At 39.4% G+C, this 24,854-nt stretch overlaps 1 protein-coding gene across 1 annotated transcript in view; it reads right to left on the bottom strand.

Moving 5' to 3' along the window:
- The window catches only part of SUCLG2 (succinate-CoA ligase GDP-forming subunit beta), a 101,951-nt gene that overhangs the window by 9,716 nt on the left and 67,381 nt on the right, over nucleotides 1-24,854 (bottom strand). The window lies entirely within an intron of this gene.

Here is a 24,854-nt window from a genome sequence, read left to right as displayed (position 1 = left end):
AGAAAACACAGGGCATTGATGTGTGATGTACATGCAATGAAATATTCATGTGGACACTTCACTAAACAATCTGGATCTTCACTTTATCACAAGCACGACAGAGGAAAAGGTAATAAACTTGCCCTGACTTGATAAAGAGGAGTAAAAATCCCTTCTAATTAACAAGGAGAGACATGTAATGAAGAGCATTCATTACAACAGGTTAACTGATAACCTCAAAAAACTGCTATTCATCAGTTTCTGGAAACTGCAATTTCTCCACCCGATTCACAATTAAATTGTCCTTCACAACACACAAGACATTAATACACAAAAGATATAAATATGATTTCTTTCCACTTGGTTAGGCAGCAGAACATGAACCCAAGCCCATACTCCAGGCTCCCAAGCATGCCTTATCACCTTGAGGACACCCCAGGGATGCAGCCCTGCTGCTCCTCACCCACCCTGGGGCTAACCCACAACATTTGGGGTGCTCCACAAGAAGCTTCTCTGGGTGTCACAAACGAGCTTTGCCAGAACTGTGTTGACTTAAAACCTGAGAGGACAAAGGAGGGATTAGGTGTGAAGGAATGAAATATCACTGCACTGCACTGGTGCAGGGTGTCAGCTGCAATTATCTCAGCTCACTGCACCACAGGAAGGGATTCACCCTGCCCAGCCCCAGCCAGGCTCATGCCAGCACCAGGAAAACTCCCTGAGGCCACCCACGTTTATAGCTCTGCACAATCAGGTTCTACACCTCTCCACAGACAAAATGTGACAATTCTCTCCTGTGATGTGCACTCACACACAGCTCAGCACTGGTAGCAATACTGCCATCCACAGTGCAACAGGAAAACACCACATCCCAACAAATGCTTAACTTCCCATAGGACAGGGACACCTTTCACTAGACCAGGTTGATCAAAAGATGATCCAGTGCATTTTGAGTTCATGGAGCCTGTGTATGGCTCATGGCATGGCTTCCTCATCCCAGGCAGAGTACAGGCACCAGAAGGAAATTCATAACCCAGTCAAACAAGAACATACAATTCAATTGATTTTGTAACTCTTCCTTATACTCACATTAAATGCATGCATTTACCAGTTAAGGGTTTTGTGGATTTTCAGTTGGTGATGACATTGCAGTCATTCATTTCACCTTTGCGTTACAAAACCTTTTACTCTGCAGAAGCTACAAAGAGTAAAACCCTAAAAGACCCCTTCTCTGCCTGGTTCCCACTGCTTGTGCACACACAAACATTCCTGGTGTCAGCAAGTAAAACCTAAGAGGAAAAGCAAAGCCCTTCCAGCTCTTATCCCATTAACCCTTATGGCAGAGGTGTCTCTATGCAAAACACTTTGGTGTTAGAGGACCCTGGTGATGGATTCTAACAGAGGGACACACCACAGACAGCACTCCACCCTTCCTAATACATCCTCCTAATTCAGGGACATTGCAGCAGACATGTGACAGATCAACTTAACCAAGTGTGTTTACATTAGTGGAGATAAGGAGGAGGATTTTATGCCCACTACAGATATTTTAATTCCTAGCACAGACTTTTTCATTTAGGGATCTGCTTTTCAGCTTTCAAGCTGAATTCTAATCATGTCTTCTAATCCATTGGCAGCAAGAGGGAAAAAAAATCAAGGAAATTAGATGCAGCTTGGATAATTGATGTTTGTGTGCTTGGCTTTAATAAAAATACACTGTTAAATTAGAGAGGGGTCTAAAAGGATTCAATCAATAAGAAACTGAATCAGGTAGGGAATTCGATCTTGGGTTTTATCCTAATCTCCCAAATAAGCCAGAAGATCAGTTCCAATGATGCTGAGATTCACTTTAACTCTGCTGAAATCTGTGAACATTGTTTATATATGCTTCTGTAGCCTGACTAGATCCTGCATTTCCAGCTGAAAGAACTTCAGCATTCAGACACAGTGGATGGATGAAGGGGTTTTCAGTGTTTCATGTGCACTGTCTCTGAATTACTTAAGGCTGTGAGAAAAATAAACCTCCTGTAGTATATCAGAACCATTAGATACCCACATGCTCAGCATCTAATGCCTGTGGACTATCAGACATATCAAGGAGAGGGCAAACTGTCTGCATACAAGACAGGTTACTAAACAGCATCACTATTCTAGTAACTATTTTTACCTACCAGAATGCCTTATGTTTTTTTCTATTCCAGCAACATTGCTAAGGAAACAAATTCACTGCCAGGCATTTGTTTCTTCCCTCATCCCTCCAACAGAATAAACACTAGTGGAAGGATGATATCAGATCACTCAAACATGTCCCAGACTGGGGGATGCTCACACTGCTGGGTGCTGGGACACAAGCAATGAAGATCCAGATGCATCCCCAGCCCAGGGAGGGACAGTAAAGGCGCTGTCACCTACAGCTGGAGCCAGACATCCAGTACTGCAAATCCAGAAGCCTGACAATCACTGTCATGTACAACTTTCATATTCCCATTCTGATTTTCAGAGATGTTCTCTCATATCCCAAGGAATCCCAGTTAAAGAAGGGCATTGATTTTTAAGAGGTAAATATCAACATTAAGAAAAACCCAAACTATTGGGTAAAATGGGATACATAGTTCTTCACTTTGAGTCTAATATAGTGCATTTAATCCTTCCTACTAGTCCACTGGTGTTTAATATTCATTCATTCATAGTTTATCAAACTTGTTTCAATGTGAAAGAAGCAGATTATATTCAATTCTCAATACAAAGTAATAAAATGCCCACAGTTGTGTCTTCACTTTTTATCCTTCTGCTCCAACAGATAAGTCAGATGCAAACATTTTTATGTATCTCTGTATTATTACAGCTTGGACCACAGGTCAAATGTAACTTTTTCTTATTTGGTTTTCAAATATTACTCTAATCCTCTATCTTTTTATATCAGAGAACATTTATGGTTCTTTTGAAAATAAAGATTAAGCTTTCTGTATCTGAGCAGTATGAAAGATTTACAAACACAAAAACATTTGCTTAAAACACCCACTAGAGGACAGTGCAATTCAATGTGGAAAAGGGATATAAAATCTCTTTGGAGAGGAGAGCAGGGTTATTTTTTCTACTTAAAGCCAAACAACATGATTTAACTTCATAAAAATTATGCAGAATATCATTCTGTCTCTTTGGGATGGAACTTTGAAAGTCTGAAAGTGAGAAGTTTAAAAAGGTTGAATCAACAAACAGCAAAGCAGGAAAGCTTGCAGTCAGGTTAAGAAATACTGACACAATGCAATTTTGAATGTCTTGCACTATTCTAAATCAGGTCCAGGTTTATAATTCACTGCCAATGCACCCTGTTGCCCTGGAAGGAAAGGAACTCTGATGAACCTCTAAAACACAATTCAGATTTTTCTGTCTGGGGCACCCCAGCTGCTAGGTAGAAAAAGCAGATTAAGGATTTTGCCCAAAGCTAATTTTTGGTCTGTACTCAAGAGGCTCCTGAGCAATGCAAATATCCCTGAGAGCAAACACCTGGTTCTGCCACATCCACTGGTGTTTGTGGAGCCCCATTCTTGGATGGCAGGTGAGAGGGCAGTGCCTGGCTGGCACTGGGGGAAGCTTTTTGAAATGCATCTCCTTTAGTGCCATGCTCAGAGTCCCAAATTCCACATTTCTGCAAAGTCAAAGCTTTGTAGGCTCAGTTTCTGGCGTGCTGAAACAGCCACCTACAGTTTTCAGTCCTTCCTGCTTATAGCAAATCCAGGATCTAGAACAGCACAGGAATTTGTTGGCTTTTGCTGGTTTGAAAACAATTCAGCAACAATCCTCTGCCACCTGAGCAGACTCCAGGGGCATGAAAACCAGGCAGGCCAGGAGGGTTTGGTGCAGGGAGAGCTCTGGTGCTCTCCAATACCAAGGATACCCCCCAGAATGGACCACCAGGAACATCCCTGCTGTGGGATTTTGTCTCAATTCTCTGTAGCACTGACACAAAAATAAAAATTAAGGGATCAGAGCTCATTAATGGAATGAGATGAAACGATGAGTGGCAAATTACACATCAGAGTACCACAGTGGAAACAGTCCCCAGAGACTCTCCTTCATTGCTTTGCCCAGCTCCAAGTACTGCACGTTTTGGGAACAGAAATATTCCAATTCCATGCACACAGCTTCCTTCAAATTCCAAAATATCATGGCAGGAACCTCCATTTCAATGAATTTCAGGGAGGAGTCTCACACCAAGCCAGTTTTGGGAAGGTTTCCTCAGCTGCAGGACACACAGTCTGCTCCCTGAGCCCTGGCACAATCACATCCATCACAATAATCCATCATCCCTTGGTCTGGGACCAACTTGAGATGAATTTAGGAAGCTGCAAACCATCCCCTGCCTCCTGTGCCTGTGCTCCCACCTGGCCAGGCCTCAGTCAGGTCCTGCCCAGAAGCCACATCCCCCAGGTTAATGCAGAGCAGAGCTAATTAATGTTCTTCCACTGACAGGAAGCACAACCAGCCCCTAATATAATCCTTATTTATGATAATAAGTGAAAAGAATAAAGAGAAGGAAAATAAAAGGTTGAGACCACAAAGTACCATTCTGAAGTATACTTGAGAATAAAGACAATAGCCTTTAGAACTGTTTGTGGGACATAATGCAGCAGGCAGTTGATGGAAAAATTGTATTTTTGGTGCAAATATGGCAGGATAACTTTTCTACCAGATCATGAGTATTTGGAACAAATTTGTTCTGACTCTCATTTAAATATCTGAGCTTCAATGTGATGAACCTCTGGATGAGCAGAGCAGACTTCAGAACAACCCAGGGAAGACAACTACCTACACAACCACATTGCAAGACTGAAATAAGCACACATCACCAGCTCTTGTGTGTCAGATGAGAGCACAGCATTTCACATTGCTTTTAAATTCCCCTTTGTGCACCCAGAACTAAGGGCAGCTGCACGTTTGGGCCTGATCTGGGGGATATTAATCCAGCAGAACCAAGATGCACCCACACCACCCCTCTTTAGGCACAAGCAGTGCACACAGGTCATTAAATACTCAGGGAACTCCTATTGACTGCTCCATGTTAGCATGGTAAGTTACAGACACCCTCCAAAGCCACTCATCCAAGGCAGTTTATACAGCAGCATGACTGCAAGTAGTTCCTCCACAACAGCAAAGTCTATAAAAATTGATCCAATATTTGCTGAATTTTGCCTCTGCACTTCAGATTAATTTCTCAGAGGCACATCATACACTTTCTCTAATGTTTTCACTGTCTGAAGTTTCAATTAGATTTTTGCTAAGCAATAATCAGCTTTCTGAAGAATAATGCAGCATTGCTGAAGCATGTGACACAGGAGGTAGCAAGGTGTCCCTGTTATTCCAACAACATGTTCTGCCCTGGGGTGCCTCTGCACAGTTTCATCATCCTTTATGGGGTGTTAAAAGGCAAAAAGGTCAGACAAGTTTAAATGATTTGAACTAGCTGCAATATTCCTCAAAAGAGGGAGCACCTGGAGAGAGGATATATGGATATATATGATGGATATACAGATAAATGGATATCATAGATATATGATGAAATGGAGCTGGTGCAGGACACAATCCTCAGCCAGATGAGTTGTTCAGAGAGTAAGTCACAGTGGATGGTGTGCTGTGCTGTGTGGCACAAACCTGGCAAATTACCAAAGCCAATGCTGTTAAATGGCACAATCACAAATATCCACAAAGAGGCCTGACTGAACAGAACTGCTCATTTGATCACTTTCTGTGCAAGATTTTCTGTTTAATTCAACAGCCAGTTAAAAATGAATGCATTACCAGTTTGGAGACATCTCAAAGTGTGCCTTCTCTCTTCCTTCTGGTTTGACTTTCTCCTAAGTCCAGCTAGAATGTGCCTTGCTCCAAACAGAGTGTTACTTCATAATTCAGGCAAGGAAAACACCAAAACCAAACCACCAAAATACAAAGCTCCACTAAGATCTGAAATCTTGATGTGAATAATATTTGAGGTCCACTAATGAAATTTATTTCCTGAAACAGAAAGTCAACAGAACCTATCCTTATTTCCCCTTTAGAAATAGCCTTAGAAATAAAAATACTATGTTTATTTGGAGTATGAAAGTACTACCTAAAAGTGCCCATCACATGGAAGGGAGAAGGGAGATTAAGAACAGTTATCCTTGTGCTCTGGAAAGACTTGGGATCTTCCTTTTTGTTACCTGAGAAACATCCTTCACTTCTACTCCCCATGCAGAAGAGAATGAAATGCTACAGAAGCTACTATCTAGGTCAGGTTGCATTTCTTAGTGAGACAATGGAAACTTTCAAAAAGGAATCCTGTACTTCAAGAAGCTTAATTAAAGTGCAAAAATGCATTGTCATGGGTACTGAAGTGCACACACAGAACTGAAATCTCCGAATAATTAAAACATGTTATTTTACAGTAACATTGAAGTCATCAAAAACGTGAATTGCTGTCCTCATTAGGTTCCAAATTACTACCAAATAAAAATCAGCTCACTTTTAACATGCAGTAAACCAAAGCAGAACTAGTAAAACTCAGAAAGGCACTTAGAAGAGTGATAAAGACACTGGACAAGATTTGTATTCAGAGTATTATAAATAAATCACAAGTTTCCATTTTAGCAGAGGAAACAGAAGGAGAATTCAGAGCCAAGCCTGCAACTAGCAAGGGAAAAAGGGAACCAGGTGCAATCATTTTGTACTTGCCTCCAGGTAGTTTTATTTCTTAGTCCTTAATTGTTGAAATGAGCCAGTGAAGATACAAAAGGGGTCCTTTTACTGTTATTTTCAGATACAGCATACAGCCACAGTTAGAAATGCTGCCACAGGATATTGGTTATGTCAAAAGCTTGCATGAGTTGAGAATATAGAGCACCAAATTCCTGGAAAGAAAACAACCAAAGACTTGCAAAAACAAGAGTATCAAAGATCACTAGGAAGCCTCCTCAGACACTTGTCCTCCTCCTGAGTTCCTCTTTACCTGCCTCTGGCTGCTGCTGGAGAAAACAGATCAGATCAAGACAGGTCCAAATCTTACTCAATGCAGTTGCACTCTTCCAGAAAAGCACAGCTTACATTTCTTTAATATATCTAAGGAACCCTTTTCCAAATTAAATCACAAAATAGTTAGTGTCAGTGTCATATGTCTCTTTGTCAGTATCACTGATTACAAAACTGTCTGATCTCAGCAGTTACCACATAGCATCAGGAATTTGGCACTGGACAAATGATTTGTGATTTTGATTACTTCTCCTTTTATTTTAATACAATTAATTCCTTGCTCTTTCCTATCCTTATGAGGATCAGATCCCAGTCAGAAGGTGGGAACAGAAATTAATGCCTATGATCTTGTCCACATGTGGAACAAGCTTAAGAGCTCATGTGTCCTCTTCCTCTTGCTTCACCCAACCTCAGGTGCTCAACCAGAGAGGGAAGAGCTTGTTCCTGAGACAACACCAAGCTCCACATGAACACAGCCCAAGTAGAATTAGGAAATTCTCCTGCCACCTTGCTAAACTCATCCTGGAACATTCCCTGCCCACCCAGCAGCTCAGGATTTCCTAGTGATCACCAGCAGGACTCGCTGCCACCTCAACATCAGTGAGAATTTTTGTTCCAGAAATGCCTCTTCCAAAGGCTGGAATTATATATTAAACATTCAGCTCTGAACAGGACTGCTGTAAGACAGAGAATGATCTTTATCTTCTGCAAGGTTTATATAAAGGAATTTAAACTAAAAAAAAAAAAAAAATTGCCCGTTTAAAAATTAATGAGCAGTAATAACATCCCCACAAATAGGATGCAAAGCTAAGAACTGGATTATTGCAAAATGGGATGACTCAGGAGTTGACAAAGGGGTTCAACATACATTTTTGGACTGTCTTGCTATTTGCAAAATCATAAAATGCAACTTAACATTTTTTTCATTATAGCAAAGGGGAAAAGATTGGCCTGAATCTTTGACAAGTAAAAATCAGTGATGTCACTTCAGTCTTCCTAATAATTTAATCTACTGCCTTCATCTTTACTAAACTTTTTCCACCTATTTTCTGTATTAAGAAGGGAATCACCTTCAGAGAAATAATTATTCGATAATAATCTCCCATCCACTTTTCACAAGTTTATCAAAGTATCTTGTAATAAAACCAGAACTGAATGTTTTAGCCACAAACCCAAAGTGATATAATCAGCAAATCTGAACTGTGAAAGAAGTTATAGAGCTACATTAAGAAACAGATGGAGTGAGCCTAAAACAATCACAGATAAGCCAGCATAAAGGAACTTAACTTTAGATTAATCAAGGTTGAGATGCTCAAGGCAACCATGGGGAGTCAGGCACATTAAAATTAACAGGAGACACATGTAAATCACAGGCTGCTTCTTATATCTCACCCCAGCTCTGTACAGAACAACACATGGAATTGTAGGTGTCCCTGTTAACCATATTCCCTTCTTTACAAGTGATTTTGCACTATGGTCAAGGAAAATATCTATCTCAAAAAATGGCTCTCCTAAACTTGTTAACTTCAATGAGAATTGGAAAAAGCTTATGAGGATTTAAAACTCCCACATTAAATTGCAAAAAAATGTCAGAACAAGCCTCAAATGTATGCTCTCATAACACTTGAAACTAAGCATGATAAAACAAACAAATAGCCAGCACATACTCAGTTATACAACCAACCACATTTCACACAGCCAAAAGCTGTCACTTTGCTTCAGTAGCACCTTTTCTAAATTCAGATTTTCTGCTGGGTATCGGCAACTTGAACACAGTTCCTTGGTGTAGGATTCCAAAGATACAAAGAGGCAACTCACAAATAAAAATTAATTCAGAACCTTAATATGGTGCAAAATTCAATGGCAATATTTAATGCTAAGCACACAAGTCAGCAGAGTCTCATACCTTTTAATCTCAAAATCAGATAAGCAAGTACATCCAAAGCAGATTACTTATTCAACTATTTGAGAGCATAAAAGTGAAGTTGCACATTTATATCTTCACATGGTGACTTTTTTTTTTTTTAATTTCCTCCTGGATGATTCACAAAAAGGAAAAATTCCCATTATTAGAATGTATTTCCTCACCTGAGAAACATGCCTTGTTTGCCAATACACACAGTACCAAGGCAAACTTGTGATCTGGGCTAAGCTGTAGAAGGGAACTCAAAATCCATATTTCAAAAGAAAACAATGGAAATGGTTATAACCAAGGAAATTATAGCAGAATACAGTTTAATGCATGCATTGCATGTACTTTTTGTTAATTACTTTTTAAGCACTTATGCAGTAGTGGCTAAAGAGGAATTACATAAAAGGGAGATTACATAAAAACATTTCCAAGTGGGTGTTTCATGCTGAGCCACAGTCTGTAATAGCAGTGCTGATTAACCAGGACAGCCTTGGCTTCATTTCCAAGGCCTTCAATGGCCCAGCAGAATCTCACTCATAGAATGGCTTGGGTTGGAAGGGAACCTGAGGGGGATCTCATTTCCCCTCATTCCATGGGCAGGGACACCTGCCACTGTCCCAGGGTGCTCCCAGCCCTGTCCAACCTGGCCTTGGGCACTGCCAGGCAACCAGGGGCAGCCACCTCACTGGGAACAGGTTATTTCTTCTCACCACCCTCACTGGGAACAGGTTATTTCTTCTATCTGATCTCAAAGCATCATCTCTCAGTTTAAAGCCATTCCCTGCATCCTGTCCCTCCATCCCTCATCCCAAGTCCCTCTCCAGCTCTCTTGGAGCCCCTTTGGGCACTGGAAGGTGCTCTGAGATCTCCCTGGAGTCTCCTCCTCTCCAGGTTGAACAACTCCAGCTCTCTCAGTCTGTCTTCACAGCAAGGATGCTCTAGCACTCAGATCCTCTTTGTGCCCCTCCTCTGGTCCTTCCCACCTTTTATTTTTTCAAGCACCAACAGCACAGATTCCTGCCTAGATTCTGTCTGGCCAGGTGATGACTGAACTGCTTTGCTACAGGTCCCTGTTCCAGATGTCCTTTTTTGCATGGAAAATGCATTTGTGTGAGACGTCAGCCCAAAGAGTTCTACCACACTTTGACGACCCAACACATAGTCAAGGAACTTGAACTGAAAAAGAGTTTCCTGAATTTGTTATTTGAATTGATAAAGCCATCTCCCAATGAAGTGTGGACACACTACAAACCTCAAGCTGAGCACTCTTCAAAGCCAAGATACCCTGCAGCACTCTCGACAGCTCTCACCTCAGTGACACCTTCGAGTGTTTACACAGAGCAAACAAAAGGACTCTGCTTTACTTCTGCCTAATTAAAATGTTTTAAAAGAATTTAATTATAAAATGCCAAACTGCACAAATGCAAAGATCTTTCCTACAGAGAATTAGTGATGAATTGAATGATTTTTTTTTTAATCAAACTGTTGGCAAGCGGTGTGGGTTTCCTGTTTGTAAACAACCATATGAATGCTAAACATATTTATTCACAACTTGACACGAAATACAGCTCTGTAATTAATCATTTCCATATCTAAGTCAGAAAAAATAAACCCCCAAACTTGTACCCCCTCTTATTATGAAATAGTCAGCTACACATAAATGAATAATTATCTGAATTATCAACTATCTACAGATGTGCAGCTCTTTTCAGCCCAGACAATGGCATTCCCCTGATGCAAACTGCTAATCCCACACACATTCTCTTATTCTTTGTTTAAAGTGAGAAAATCTCCTTACTTATTAAAGACACTCAATCATGGGCTATTAAAGCTATTGTTTCAGGTTATCTATTAATTGCAGGCTCCCCTGTCTATATTCACTGCTAAGATGCCACCCCTCTTATAAATTGAAAAATGCCTGCCTGAGTAGGTAAAATGTCAAAGGCTATGGGTTAAGACTAATTCTGAAAAATGAGGTAACTCTTAAGCTGTGAAAAGTTGTCACTGGAATTAACTGCTTGAAATCCTGTCTTATTTTGACAGGCTGAGTTTCAGATATAAAAAATACTCAGTAGAACTTATTTAATTCAGCCTTAAATAATTTGCAAGAATATTTGTTTTCTATAGCAACAAGATGTTTAGATCTGAAAGGCTGTATGATTGCACTCCCTGTAAGACCTGACTTTAATCTTCTCAAATGCCAACAATTAGCAGTCAATATGAAGACAGAGGAAACCATATTGCTCATGGGAAAAGACTAAATTCTTTGTGGGAATATTATATTAATCCAAAATAGATCAGAAATGTAATCTGCTGCTTGAATAGGGTTCTGAATATAATGGTAGTATTTGTATGCTTTTTTCTCCACTTAATAGAAAAAATAAATGTACAAGACCATTACAAGCTCAGTACATTCAAATAGAATAAAAGTCATATGCAGTCATAGTGACCAAGTGACATCTTTGACAGGCAAAAAACTGCAGGTAAAATAAAAAACAGAAAGCTACAACACACACAATGCAGGACATGGAAGATGTGCCAAGACCTAGACTAGAATAGTATGATGCCACCTACTTCTAAAAGATCTTTTTCATCATAGTGAACCTGGAACTAACAAAGCACCACATTTCTTATAGACTTAATGTGAGATTGCTCTACTGTATTAAGTTAATACAGTAACTTAAGAATCGATGATTTTGTTTAGATACCTCTAACTCATGTACAGCATTGCCTTGGTGTGATGGGAAGAGAAGTGGGAAGGGTGGAGAAACAATTTAGCTTTATAATCCATGAAGGCAACAAGAATGATTCTTGAAAAACAACAGATAATAAAACATTCATTATCAAAGTTTCACTTTGTTGTTTGTCTTCAGTGTCTGCAGCTGACAGATACATTCATTTATAATCCTCTGCCAGTTACAAACTGGCAAATGCTTTTGAATTAGTCCCTTGACTTGAGCCTACAAATTTAATTGTTTCCACAAACAACTGGGCAATGTTTCAAGACTTTGCTTCAAGACACCCAAAAAGTCCCATATCACACCTAACAGAAAAACCAGCAGCCTGTTCCTTGGCATTTCCTGGAATGCTGGTTCTGTTCAGAATTAAACACAACCTGGATGAAAAATTTAAGAAGTATTAAAAGTAACATATCAAGAAAATCTCTTTGCCCTAAAAACTTCTGACTACTCTCAAATTAGAAGCATCTCTGAATGTCCAAGGACTTTTATTAAGTAGTCAAAAAAATATGTGTATTTAAATCTGTTCTACTGTATGTAATTCACCAGAAACACTTTAAACAGAGTGAAAACTGCTTTCATATCAATGAAGAAAAATGCTCCCCTCAGTTTTGTTACAAAACTAAGAGTGAAACACTACTGAAACTGCATAAAGAAAAATTTATACTTAAAAGAAAAAAAAAATCAACAAATTAAAGCCAAGGTAAATGGTACAGCGATTACTGCATTGCTCCTTTCATTTGGGACTATTCTGATCATATAAAAATAGATTGTTCACAAAATCTTCTGTGAGCACATGATCAAAGCTATCTCAGAAACACAATGATTACCAGTCACAACTCCAGGCAACACATGTCTGCAGACAAAATTGATGTAAATCAGAAATGAGAAGCACGGGAAAAATGTGATGGGTCCTTGTTGCAACAGTCAGTACATCTCTCATAATACATACATAAATACTCAAATAATTTATAGCCAATATTTCTTTTTTTTTTTTCAACCAGATTACAAACCCCAAATATTTGATTAACAATGTATCAAGAGGCCTTGGAATTCAGAATTAAAGAATGAACTGTCAGCAAATTATGGCCCCTCATGCATTATGACTGAAATGCACAAGCATTTGTACAGGTCCCTTCGCAAGAGGGTGCCAAAGGAGTAACTCAGTGTGCAAGAAAGAGCTTTGCCAGAGATTAAGAGCAAGACAGGCTGGGTGAAGTGAACGTCTAAATTGCCAAGGCAAGCCCAAGGACATGGCAGTTAATGTCAATGACAGTTGACTGTCATAGGATGTTTGGATTCTTGGTCTAAATACTGACACCTCACACTGGCTATTGTTTTTTGCACTAACTCACAAAGAGCCCTCATTCAATGTCATGACCTCAGTTATTTTCTGGCCTGGACTTCAGGTTTCTATAAAATCTCCCTTCCTGCAAAACAACTATGGTTCAGTTAATCACCATCATAGCCAGACTCTATTATTACCTGCTAGGCTTTGATTACCTGGACTTCAGCAAATCCAATATCCCTGATTTTCTCTTATGGCTGCAGCTGTGAAAATGACTTCTGGAGAACACTGGAAGTGGCAGAAAATGCCAAAGTGGTTCTACACTGAGAGCTTGCTGCTCTCCCTCTGGTATAACATTCACACACAAGTTACAAAGCTTGAAATAATTGTCTGCTCTCCAGGCCTTGAAATCAAAACCCAGCAAGTCTTTCTTGTGTCTGCCCAAAGCCTTCCACTCCACCCAACAATGAGGAATTACAACCCTACTTCATGCCCCACATTTTTTATTTGACAAATGTATTTCACCCATGTAATGGCAGAGCTGTGAATGCTCACAGTTAATAATGCTTCATCTGAGGAACCAACTGGAATTCTTTCAAACATTTTATAGCCAAACAAACACAAACAAGATTTACTTATTGTTAAATCCTCAGTCAGGATCTACATTTAGATACAGCCATTGGTAGGCAGGACAAACTATTTTAAAGCATAGAGTAATGCAATAGTTTAACCTGTATCTTGTTGAATGTGGATGTCACCAGGATGTTTGGGTTTTTATTTCACTCACTGAAGTGAGTTATTTTCAGGCCTTCCCATCTATGACAAGCATTTGTAAGCATTCTTCTAAAAGCATGTTGGTCCATTCAAAAAAAAAGCAAAAAAAAAAATGCACAGACACTGTTCAACATTGCACACAGCTGCAAATGGTAAAGACTTAAATGTGTACAAACCCTCAAAGAAACAAAAGCCATTGTATTGATTTCTGGATAGCTATTTTGGTTTTCCCAATTATGAAAAAGCTACAGGTAGCAGTTTTCAGTATAATGTGATGCTGCAGTTGTCGCCTGCTTCTCATTAATTTTTCATTCCTACAAGAACAAGTCTTTCCTGGGAGCACTAAGTGTCAGTGCAAGTCTGTTTCATTCACTTTTCAACACCAGACACATATTTATTCCTAAGTTTTCAATTCCATTGCATAGCTTGCTATGCAACTTGCACACATCAACCCCAGCAGCAGACAGCTTTTCACCAAAAACTTGTAACTTGACATATACCTTGTCTTGCCTTAGGCTTAAATTGATTAATTCATCTTTCACTTGAGGAAAAGTCCCCCATTTAAAATGTTTTAGTAGGAAAAGGCAGATTTTACAAACTGAACCAGAAAAAGGACTTTTAGCATCTTTGTCACACTTTAAATTTGATGGTATGCACAGCTGTTAAGGAAGCCTTTACCTTAATTTTGCTGTCGCTATCTACAAGAAGTTTCTGCTTTACAGATACTCCTTCCTGTGCAAAATATGAGGGCTACAAAGCAATGGTTGTCTCACTCTTTTCTCCTCTTAGAATTCAATTTAAGTCTCACATCCTCAGATTTTTGGAAAGAAAATGGAGTCAGAGGAGCTACTCAGAATATCAAAAACTCACTTAAGAAACTCATTCTAATACACCACTGAATGGAACACCACAGAAAAACTTGTGACAGGAGACAGCTAATACTTCAGAAGGTAAAAACATACTACAATAGGTTAACTGTTGCATTTATAAATTGGAAAATGCCTGGAAAAGCTTCTAGGAATATGTGTGGCATCTGCCTTAACTAATGATGAAGACTGGGAATTTCTTCTAAAAAAGACATATGCTAATTCAAACACAGAACTCTGACCTCAAGGCAGGGATTTTTGGTCTAATGTTTATGGGAAGTCAGACTAGATGATCTTAAAGGTCTTTTCTAATTTTCCAATCTGTCTCAAGGAGCACATAACAGATTTGGGGTTGTATAACCTCCATGTACAACATTTTTGACGTATTACTGACATGAATTTGTTTTAACTTTAGAGTAACAGGGCAGCTGATCATCAAAATATCCATCAGCTGCTCCCTTGACAGCTCATTTTGATGGCAGGACACAAGATAAGAGCAGGGAAAAGAAATTAAGAATACATGGAAAGCTGTGCTGAATGAGCAAAGACAGGAACAACCCCTTACCCCAACTATTTTGTTCATGAATTTGCTCAGTTAACCCTAACAAAGATAAAGATGAGCTGATTTTCATCTGACATTTCCCCTTGAACAGCACAAACACTCCCCATGTGTAGAATTTGGGACAAAAAGCGCATAAATCAGTGCATTTGGGAGGTTGATGGAAAGAATAATTTCCAGGTTAGACTGCAAAAGTGCATCCACTCTTTGAGGTGTCACTGTTTTCTGTCCTGCAGCTGAAGGCAAGGAATTGGGAAAGCAGCAGGACTGCCAGCTTGATTTTCACTTGTATTTGAGGCACACAGGCCACTCTGAGCCCTTTTCAACCACAGAGCAAAGCTGACTTGCAGCAAATGAAATGCTACATCAAGTTGTTCTGTGAAGAACTGCTGAGAATAACACTGCTGAGCACTTAAATCAAGGAAAGGCACATCCTTTGGCAGGGAAACAAGACACAGGCATGTACCTACCATGTGCCTGAACAGGGGAAGGGGCTGCAGAACAAAGGGTTTCAATGGAAGCCACAGCACCTCCTTTAAACATGAAAACAATGTTGGAAGCTCCATTACATGGCCAGTTCTCTGACCACCCAGCTGTACACACCCTACAGTCACATTTCTACAACTGTATTTATCCTGATGTTATGAATTTTACAGCTGAATTAGTGAGTAAAATAAAAGCAACCTCAGCAGTGAAAATTCAAAACAATTATTAATCCTGTAGACTAATAATATTAGTGACCATCCACCTACAATGGCATATGATAAGAGAGCTACTAAACCATTCCAACCATATATTTTAGAAGTCTGTGTAATCCTTCCTCTCTCCCACTCCTCAAATATTTATTTTCCATACAATAATGACCTCAGTATTCCAGGCAGCCTTTGAAGATTAATGACCAGTGGAGGTTAATGGTCCTCAGCTATTCTTCAAACCATCAACTCCTCCCAGCCAGTCATTAATCCACAAGAAATGCCTTAATGCTTCACTTATTACTGCTTAAGCATCAAGCCTGTAAATTTTCAGGGCATTAAATCTCCAAAAGTAACCTTTTTATCTTCACAGACCTCTATTTCAACAAAGCAGACAGATGAGATGAAAGTGACTTTGTTTTACAGGGATTCTCCTCAACTCTACCAAAGAATAGCATTTTTTTTGTGTTTATTTGCATCTATTTGTTTTGAGCACTAAAAAATAACATCTCCTTTCCTGTCAAAATATGGACACCAAACCTCCTTCAGCCAACATGACTCTGACACCTCCTTAAACTGCTGTTCTCCCTCAGCTCAGCCCAGCAGGGACCACAGTGGAGGATGTGGCATTGCACAACTCAGGTCACACAACCTGGTTTTTAACACAAAAAAAACCCACTTTTCTCTGCCATTTATTAGTCTTTTAAAATGTCATGACAAATTATTTGCTTTATTGTTCCTGAATGTCAACAGAATAAGCCATCAAAAATGGCAAAGAAAATCAAGTCTTTCTTTAAATAGTGATACCATCAAACACACCATCAATCACACAATCTATATCCATTCAGAATCAATTATACAAAAGTATCTAATTTAGACACATTTGATCTAGGTAGCCCATCAATCATCTAAAGGGTAGCCTTTCTTCACCCTTCTCTTTACCTTTCTCTCATTCTTTTAAATGGACATCAAGTTTAAAGTTCTTTCCTTATTGTAACGCTCTAGTTAATAAGATGTGTTTTACAAAGTGCTCACAACTCCGATGTTCACCAGAAAATGAAAAATTCTTTGTAGGATTCAGTGTCATATGACAAACACAGCAAGATTTCATTATTCCTCAATCATTTTCTTTGAGGAAAACACCACACCACAACAGAGTCAGAAAAATGTTGACACTAAATTTAGAAAAAGACCAGACATAATATCAGACTATTATCATGCTCATTTATATTGGCACTCAACGAGAATTAGTTGTGAAGGCAGCAGGGCTGGCTGTCAAATGTGAGCAAATTGACAAGCTATTAAAGTGCCAACTGGAGGGATTCAATTAGAATATTTACTCCAGCACCAGAAAAGCCTTGCTTTTAAGATAAGGCAGAAATGTGGTGTGTGCTGACCGGGAAATAGATAGAAAATTAACAGGCATAGACAGAAATGTATCACTTCCTTTCTGCTGTAAAAGCTACAAACAAGGAGATTAACTTGAAAATATTAACTCTAAAAAAGGTAGTATCCAACACAAATCAAAGGAAAACAGTGTGGGCAAGTCTGTGTCATGGTTCTGTCCCAGAGAATGACAGCTCTGATCTCCTCCAGGCTACTTTGGGATCCCAGTCTTGGGATCGGCCTTGGACACGGATGCTTTGACACTGACTTTTCTCCCAATTACTGAATAAATTTCAGGAAGAGCTGGGGAGTTTTTAACAATCTTTTAAGACAAAAGAACACAAAAAAACATAACCCAAACCTCACAAAACCCGAAAAACCACAACACAAACCTCACAACACAGACCTCACAACCCAAACCTGACAAAACCTCACCCAGACACATCTTCCCAGAATATTCTGAGTTGTAAGGGACCCACATGGATCATCAAGTCCAACTCAAGTGAATATTGACATTAAATGACACCATTCCCATTTCCTTACTCATCTTCTCAGAGTCTCTGCTTCCTCCACCAGCCAGGGGTTGAACAGAGATGGACCTGGTTGCCACTTCCCACCAGGGAGGTGGATTTGGCTCTGTGTTCAGAAGGGCCACTGCAAACCAGGGGCTGGAAGGACAATCCATAAATGAGGAATGGAAAGATGTCAGGAATGAAAATTCCCACATGGGAAAGGATGAAGACTCAGAAGAAGATGGAGGAACTGTACAAGTAACTCCTGCAGAAATTTGGGCATACTGAGAGAACACATTTGAAGCCAGATCCTGTTTCCAGATGCACATCTGGAATTACACCACAGCCTATGGAAACAGCATTTACCACCTGCCATCTTCTGTGCATGCAACCAGATCACTAATCCAACCCCAAAAATACCTGCAAGGAGTTCCAGTTACTCACTTGACAGACCATGAAATATCTTTCCTTTTTCAGCCTACTTACTTTTAAAGCTTTCCAGAGAGATGGTTTGTACTTTATTTCAAATATAACGTGATTTTTGGCAGGACTCTGCAAACAGAAATGCAGATTGAGTCAGGGAAAAACCTACTCAGCAGACTCCTTGCCTCATCAGGAAGGGCACACACCGAGCTAATTTCAGGATCAAAGTCTCACCCTATTGCTCCTGCTGATAGGATTTGGGTTTTTGGTGGTTTTTTTTTGGATGATCTTCACTTCTCTTTGTTTTTAAAAATGATTAATTCCAGTTCTACTAAGATTAAATAATTATCTCTCTCCTTCATGTTTACACCTTTTATACACTTCAAAATGCTCAGCATGTTCTTCCTCCCAGGGAGTATAATTTTTTACCACTTTCCCTATAACCCTTTCACCTCCTGCCTCCATTATTTTTGATGTTTTCTTTGATTTATTCAGACACAGAAGTTTGACAGGGGAACAAAACGAAGGCATTTATGCCAGGTCCAATTTATCAAAATCTACACAAGAATGGTTTCAAAAGATAGGAAATAAAAGTTTTCCCTTTTCACATATTTACAAAATGCAATCAAAATTTAAGAAATCCTTTAAATATATTTAAAAGGAAAATAAGAGAGAACACTTTTATTGTAGCTCAGGATAGGAAAGATACACTGGAGCTTTAAAAACTCTGGACTGGAGAATACCAGCAAGATAAGGGAAGTTTGCTTGAAACTGTTATGATAACAATGTGTATGAAGCATGCATGGAAAACTGGTATGTGTGATAGGAAAAAAAAAGGAATAAAAATTAACAGATGGTGTGGGAGCCTCTAAAGGTTTCACTGCTGTGAGCTTGAAGTGACAACATCTCTACCAGGTGCCAGAGATAGGAATGTCCTACATGGATTTTCCCCCATGAGTGACAATAACCATAAAGATAGAGCATCTGCACCATCACATTCTATTTCCTGCCATTTATTTGATTTTGGCTTTTTGATACTGGTCTTTGGAGGAAATCAGTTTCTGTGGAAACAATTTTGTCACTGATGCAGCAGGTGAAAAGTTGTGTCAGTGCTAAGTTAGGTTTTGCACCATTTTGAAATCTGAAGGGTGGTTGGGTAAAAAAACAACCTCGACTGTACTGAAATGTGTGTTCTGTCTGAGGCTGCACCAACTGCCCAGGGGACAATCAGTGCTCAATCACTGCATTGCATCCAACAATGGAGAAATCTGCTCCCTTCACTCTGCAGGCAGCCAGCAGCTGAGGAAGAACACTAACTCAAAAATCTCAAACTCCAGCAGAATTTGGACCTTTCAGACAGTCTGAAATCCTTTCCAAGGGAAGGATTCTGTCCTAGCATCCCACATTATGCAAGAGAGGAATCCTGCCTTCAGCAAGTTCTTTGCCTTGATCCTAATTCTCAAAACACAGATCATCCCTGTCACACATATTCCTGATGGTTTTTCTAAGCTGAATGAAACTACTCCAGTTTTTCCTGAAAGCTGACACAGCTCCTCCTGTCTTCCTAGAAGGATTTTCCCAAGAGTGCTGCTACAGAGCTGTTGTGACCACAGGAACTGTGTTGTGTTAGAATGAATCACAGGATGGGTTGGAAGGAACCTTAAAACTCATCTCATTTCTAAATGAAGAACTAAATAGATATTAAGGATCTAATATGATTTTAGTAGATTAATGCAAACCAGGACTAACACTCCAGTACCAGGGGATTTATAAATAAGAGAAATATCTCACTGAGGAGAGAATCAGACCTTGACTGCTCATGGAAATAAAACTTTTTATCTTTCTATGGCAGTTTTGAAATTTCATCTCCAACTTTGAAAATAGGAATTTCAAAATTATTCTCAGTTAAATCCACAGAAAGCACTGACCTTCAGTATCTGTAATGTTCAAAGGAAAAGACACTTGCACTTCTGATTGACAGATCCATTGCAAACACAGTCTCAGCAGCTCCAGTGTTGAGTGTTGAGAAATGCAACCTGAGCATCTACAGCTCTCTCATTCTAACTTACTGAAGCAGCTTTTCCTTGTCAGGGGAATTGCACAATTCAAGATTCAGATAACAGCAATCAGGAAACCACTCTCATGTATGAAGTGATCTTAAGCATTGGAGTGACAAAATAAAGCAAATCTTCCTATAAAACTCCATCTCAATAGGAAAGTGCCAGCTTTCAATTAAAATCTTGAATTATCCTTTGTATTTACTACCTGGAGAATCCATAAGCAACTTAGTTAAAATACTTATACTGAAAAAGCCCCTTGCACTTCAAAATAAACTTCAAGCTGAAAATTGGGCAAACCTGAACTCAATGGCTATGCAAGTGTTGTTGCAATAGATAAATTCATTTTGTTCATTCTGAAGAACAGCTTTCTACCACAGAAATTCTTCCTGGGACAGACCTTCCTTGGATCTTTCCAGCCTGAGACTCCACAGCTGATTCCTGGAAGCCTTGACATGCCAGCCCTGCACAGACCCTGCAGCACTAACACAAGAGAAAACCAAAGCACACAAATGCCACAGCCCCTGTCCTGTGCTCCTCAGAGCAATCTCCAAACTAACCCAAATGAGCAAAAAAAATTCCAAGTTTTCTTAAAAGCATAAGATTAAGAAAAAAAAAACTTGATATTACCTGCCCCCATTTATTTTAAAAGAAAAGTACTCAAAAATACTCACAGAATTGCCTTAAAACCTCTCTAGAAGTGGAAAATACTGCTACAGCTTTAAGTGCTTTTGCCTCCAACCCTTCCAGACCCTCTGCTATCTAAAATGCTAGATAATGCCTCAGTGGGTTACCAAGTTAAACCCCCTGGTTCAGGGCTAAAAAGCTCTTGAATACATGAGCAAGATCAAAGCAGGTGAGCTCAATAAACTGTGCAGTCCCTGTTTAGGGACTAGAGGAGCATCACTTCCCCAGCATGTTGGAAGTAATTTTCTCTGGTGACATGCTATGTTTTGTCTTACTGAACATTTAACCTCTAGATCTGGACAGCACACATTTGGCACCAGCACATTTCTTTAGGGAACACCAGAGTGGTTACTTCAAGTGACAGTTTTCTAATTATTCTGTCAAGCATCAATCTGTGAAGTTCCCAGTTCCTCACCACCCTGATTGACAGGGCAATCAGCACTTTACTTAAAGCCTCCAGAGCTGTTCTGGCCTGACAAATGCTTTAAAAAAAAAAATAACCAGCCCAACCAATCCCTCCTCCCCAGTGTGAAAATGGAGTGGAATATTTGACTTCCAAAACAAATCCCCACTTTTTGCAAATACAATTCCCCAAAGTAACAAAAAAATTGCATTAGCATATAAAATGCACCTCCAGAGAAGGAAGAGCTGACCAAAACAGTATTTACTTTTATATTACAATAATTCATTTGTGGCATTTTATTGTGGAGCAAATCAGTGATGAAAGTACATCAAAAACAGAGAAGGAACTGAGACAGCACAATCATTTTCACTGAAGTTTTCCTTCTCTACTCTTAAGAGAGGGAAAAGAGCCTCACCTTTGAAGCACTTTTAGCTTGATTCAAGCTCCCCTGATTTCTGATAAACATCATCATCCTCTGCTGAGGGTGGCATTGTGACTCTGGGCCCTTACAGCACTTCTGACTGTAAGAACTGAGAAACTGAGGGACTTGGTGAGTGATAAACAATTACCCCTGCTACAAATTCAGGGAATAAAAGCTATTTAGTAGTCATGACCACAATTTCCTAAATACCACAAAAGTGCTTCATGCTCTTTATCCACCATGTAATTAAATTCAACACCAGGGCTGAGATTTTGACCAAGAAATTGGCACCAGAATTACACAGGGTTTGATTTATATGCCAGGATGCTGCACCTGAGAATTCAGTAGTGGAGTTGCTCTTGGCTTGGTGGGACAATCTTGTGTTGGTGTTGTTCAACTTCACACAAAGGGAAGCTCTCTCACTGCACAGAACTGCAGCAAAATGCCAATAATTCTTTCTACTGGAATCAAACTTGTGCCAGATTTTCTCCTTTGGTATGAAATGGTAAATGATGAATAATGGAAATTTGGTGGTCAGCTTTTTATGGTGAGCACTCTGGAGTGCTGTGTGGTAAAATACACTGAACTCAAAAAGACAGAAATATAAATGAAATACCATATCAGGTGTCAAACAAAGGGTGGAAGAGGGCAGGACATTTTATCCCTAATAAGAGCTGCAGAAAATCTCTATATTTAATTTTTTTTTTTAGGACAGTAAATATGAAAATATATTCTCACAAAAAAAAATTTTTTTTATTTCCTTGGATTAAAAAAAAAAATCCCAACAGTTCTTGCTAGAAGGGAATGACAGAGCTGACCTAATGTCAGAGTAAGTTTTTTGCCTCACACTGCAGTGGTCAATAAGGTCAGGGGCAAGGCTGAACCCATCTGCTTTTCTTATGGAAGTTCAACAGATGTTCAGCATTGCTAAAAGAGTTACAGGAATGCTGCTGATATGTCGACACCATCCTTGCTCTAATTGTTTTTATCTTTTCAGTTCAATTACTTCCACAGTTTGTATGACTAAGTGAAAACAAAAATGTATTTGAGATTCCCTCAAAGTAAAACACACAAAAATCCCAGAACAACTGTGCAGAGCCCCATGGAAGTTTTGATTAAAGGCAAATCCTTCACAATTCAGAGAGCACATACTCAATCAATGGTTGAAGAGAAAAACCTCCAGGGAGCAGCAGGAACTAAACAATTCTGATAAGGTTTCTGTGACTTTTCAGCAAATAGTAATTTGCTCCTTTATATTTCTTCAATGAGAAGTCGAGCATTGCCGTCCCAAACCTTTAAATCAAATGATTTGTTGGGCATCAGGCATTCAACTTGCAACACCCCCTACAAAATATTGACTCTGCACATTCATTCATTTCTACCCAATAACTGATTCTTCTTTTTTTTGCCTGTTACAGACCCATAACAGTATTCTGGGAGGTTGACTTAATCAAGATTTAGTTGAGAAAAAAGAAATCCTCAGCATTTTCAAGTTTTAATCTTGTCTAGATTAAAACTTGCACCACATAAGCATGTATATAATCTATTTTCTTAATGAGATGTTTCTCCTCTTTTCCCAGGTTATCGCTATTAATTCCAAATCCACCATTCAGAAATGCCATCCACAGTTTATACAAAGGTTCCTGCTTTAATCACAGGCTTGGCATCACTGTCACAGGACAGAGTTTTACGCACACTTTTGCTGAACAACCTTCTCAGCAGGGCCCTGTCTGAAGGTGCAGATTTCATTCCCTTTTTCTGGTGAAGTGAATGCTGACTTTCCTGGTCAGCTCACCTGTCAGCCACCCAGAAATCCAATTTTCTGGCACTGATAGCAGGATTGCTGTATTTCCTGCACTGAGGCACTGCAGAGTTATTTGGGGGAGGATGGCAGAGGATGGTGGGAGCCACATCAGCTTCAGCTCCTCTGCCCTGAGCAGGTTTTTTGCAGCAAGGGAGGCTCCTTCTCCCCCACGCTCCCAGGGAATGAACATCTGGTGCTCTGCAGCTCTTTGGTTACTCAGGCTTACCCTTAAATAATTAGAAATGGTTTCTAAAGTACAGCAGCAGCCAGCACTGCATACAAAACAGGCTCTGGAAATGTTGTGTCAGAGCAGCAGTGGGGTAGAGATCTGCAGATTTACTCATCTTCACCACAGCAAGCAGCATGTAAAAATTCAAAAGGAAGTTCTCTTTTCCCTCTACTTATTTGATGAGTAAAATATGTATGCAAATGAAAAAGAATACAAAAGGCATTGCAGAAGATTCAAGGTGCAAATGGTTTTGTAAAAGCAGTCAAATGTCTTCTAAATCCATTTGGAATAGCTGCAGTAGTACAATACCTGCTCCATCCCAGCCAGAAAGAAGAAATTATACGGCAATTTGAAACAAGTAAGGCTACCTTATTCCTAATCAGCTCCTTTAATTGCTTGGGAAAAAAAGAATCTTTAAAATGTTTGGTATTTTTCTGCTGGAAAATAAATCCCTACTTTATTTTTTAACTCTATCTAGCCTCTATTCCAGGTCAGCCTTCACCAGGCATCACCTGCACACACCCCAGACTAAAACCAGGAAAATTTGGCCACTGGCAGATGGAAATGGAAGAACTTCAGCTTCAGACTGCTATCAGAGGTAGGAGCACCAAAATAAATAAACTGTTCACTTTTCACACCACTCTAAAGAGAACACCTGACTTTAGAGACTGCTGATGGTGAAAGGCACAAAAACTGCAACATCTTTTGAGAAACAGGACTAAGTTTATCTTCCTATGAGAGGGTAGCTTTTTATTAGAAGATGAAACTAAACCTGGAGCAAAAAGACCAAGACTACTCATTTGTGGTAGACATGGACTTGATTTGCCAACTACTTAAGCACATGATCAGCTTTAAATAGACTCATTTATTTCAGCTTTATCAACCCACTCAGAATAATAGATAATAAAATATTAAAACTTGAAACAGGTTTGAATTCTTGTTGAATTTGAGCACGAATATGAAGCTGTGAAATAATTCAATCCTACCTGAAGCAAAACAGAGATTCAAGAGAAATAGCATTAGTCCTCTTTAATTAAGCTGCATTTCAAACAATTTTTGTCTTTTACAAAACTTTTCCATCACCCTATGATACCCTTCAAAAAAAAGAAGTATCTTTAC

This window comes from Melozone crissalis, unplaced genomic scaffold (genome assembly GCF_028551555.1).
Source record: "Melozone crissalis strain CALT ecotype California unplaced genomic scaffold, PUWL_Pcris_2 ptg000029l_1, whole genome shotgun sequence".
NCBI lineage: Eukaryota > Metazoa > Chordata > Aves > Passeriformes > Passerellidae > Melozone > Melozone crissalis.
The sequence above is the reverse complement of the archived record's forward strand: the minus strand, read 5'-3'. Positions and strand labels throughout refer to the sequence as shown.